Source organism: Microcebus murinus, chromosome 4 (assembly GCF_040939455.1).
Source record: "Microcebus murinus isolate Inina chromosome 4, M.murinus_Inina_mat1.0, whole genome shotgun sequence".
Lineage (NCBI taxonomy): Eukaryota > Metazoa > Chordata > Mammalia > Primates > Cheirogaleidae > Microcebus > Microcebus murinus.
Genome location: NC_134107.1, coordinates 101,734,707 through 101,737,097, shown reverse-complemented (window position 1 = coordinate 101,737,097; position 2,391 = coordinate 101,734,707). Strand labels below are relative to the sequence as shown.

General features: G+C 52.4%; 1 protein-coding gene across 2 annotated transcripts in view; it reads right to left on the bottom strand.

Annotated features, from left to right (window-relative positions):
- Positions 1–679: 679 nt before the first annotated feature.
- GRAMD1B (GRAM domain containing 1B) overlaps positions 680–2,391 on the bottom strand; it is a 174,225-nt gene continuing 172,513 nt past the window's right edge. For both annotated transcript variants that reach the window (XM_012789858.3, XM_076002601.1), the window contains one exon: positions 680–1,433. The gene's annotated coding sequence lies outside the window, so the exon portion shown is untranslated. The remainder of the gene's footprint in view (positions 1,434–2,391) is intronic.

The window sequence follows — 2,391 nt, the reverse complement described above, 5'->3', positions numbered from 1 at the left end:
ACTTACTACTACGTGCATCTATTTCAGAGACAATGGCTCCCCCAGGACCCCAGCCTGCATCCCTGGACCCAGTCAGGGGATATGTGCGAGAAAATGAAACACACGTTAAGTCTGGAATTAAACACATGCTAATTAATGTGTGACCTAGCCTTCCCTCTGCCCCGTTCCTCCTCTACCCAGATACAAAGGAATAACAGAGTCACTTGTGTTCTTGCCTGGAATGAAACGAGCTTCCTAACCAGGTGTACAGGAGCCAACTGTAAGGCAGACCTAATGAAAGGAAAGGCCAAACTGGCATGAGATTAAAAATCATCTTAGTACGACACCAGCTGCCATACAAATATATGTGTGTATTTTTAAAAAATATCATCTCTGAAACACTGAGGCTTGGAGTGACGCATGGGGCCCAAGGTCACATAGTTGATAAACGGTAATGCTGAAATCTGTACTCAGGTCTGGTTCCAACCCTTCTCATCCATTCCACTTCCTTGGGCTGCCTCCCTCCCCTGACAAGGTGGATGGCCGTGCATGTGTGTATAGGCATGTGTACAGGCATGTGTACAGGCGTGCCTACGTGCACACGCCTTAGAGACTTGCCGTGAGCATATCTGGAAAGACCAGAAACACTTTGGGATGAGCACTGATGAATCAAGCAATAAATACGCACACCACTTATGAGTTGTAGTTCAATACTTTTTTCTTTTAATTCATACTGTACTTTCATGGCTCTAGCTACTTTACATTAAGATTTGGCTGGGTAGCCTTTTATGCTTCTAGGTGCTAGCAGTAAGTTTTCAGACCTTGCGCACAGCGCCAGGCAAAGTACAGTTACAGATCCAAACACAGACGGCCAGACAACTCGACTGCAGTCAACCTGTGTTCTTTCCAGTATATGGCCCAGTGCAGGTGTTGGGGGCTGCTCCCTCTGCCTCGCCCCACCCCGCCCGTGTCAGGATTATCCAGGGGCCACCTATGGCCTCTGACCCGTCCCTCCCCACCTTGGAGTCTAGGTTGAGTGGGAGGAAAAAGCACCATGGGTTTGGGAAGATGGTCCGGTCCATGCAGAGAGTGGTCTGGCCCTAGAGTGCAGGGAAGGGATACGTGGGGAGCCACACACTACTGTTGGCAGAAATGGTTGCTTTTACTACGCAATCTCAGCATGTGGTGCCCCAGCCCAGGGCCAGCTCCCCAGACAGAGCCAGCTGTCTTGCCTGGAGCAGAGGCTGCCATTTTGCTTCTGCAATGTCTTATTGTGTGGAGAGAAGCAAGGACGGCTGAGGGGCGGCGATGACAATGTTCTTTAAGCCTTCACATGTCGGGGAGGTCGCTGGGCGTCAGCTCCTCTTGGCAGGCAAGGTGCTTCGTGCCGGCAGCCAAGGCTCCAATCCGGGCTCCAGGGCCTGCTGAGGACCTCGAGTCACAAGACCCCTGAGCTGTTGCACAGAACATCAAAACAGGGAGCTGGCCGGGCCCACCGTGGCCGTGGCCAGAGCAGGAGTGAGGTAACGAGGCTGGGCAGAGAGGCGGGAAGGGGAGCTCTCTACACCGTGTGCAAATTCCTGCTCCGCATTAGGAAAGCAGGGGCGTTAAAAGATGGCCTTCCAGAGAAATGTTCCTCTCGGACCCAAAACACATCTTCTGGAAGAAAACACAGAGGTGGAGGGGAGTGGGGCCAGCCTGCTAGAGGTTCTGGTCACAGATGTCAGGGGGTGAATGGGATGACGTCCCACAGCCTACAGACGGGTGGGGGAGGGAGGGTCAGGAAGAGAGGTCCTGGAGGCTCCTACTAGAGGAGGCAGGCAGGGCACCTGGGGTGCAGGGAGGGAGACCACAGCCCTGACATCTGGGGGAAGAGAGAAGGATGCTCTCTCTCTTGCGGGCCCTCGGAGGGAAGGGCTGGCTTTGGCTGCCCTGCAGAGCTTAAGAAGTGGCATGGTATGGCACAGAAAGGACCCTTCTGGAATCCTGACAGTCCAGAAAGATTCTTCCCCTAGTCTTTTCTCCAGGATCTCATCCTAGAGATGCTGCCTGCAGGTGTAGTAGGTACAGTCTGAGCACGGGTGGGGACAGGGACATGGAAAGAATCCACTTCTAACAAAGCATTCCACTTAGGCCTCTTGCCCCTAGCCTTTCCTGGTAATCCTAGATTCTCAGTGCTCTAAGACAACGCAAGGATTTCTGCTAAAGCCTCATACTTAAACCAAAGCCAAACAGGGTGTGGGCTGAGCCAAAAGAGAAGTGCTAGAATCGGAAATGGCTTCTCTCCACTGCTTCCTCTATTGGTAATGAGGAAGTCTGGATAGACGGAAGGCTTCACAGCGTCTAAGGATGGAAGACGGGCTCTATCCAAAATAAGATGCTCTTTTCCTAGCTTAGAAAAGTCCAAGGGAA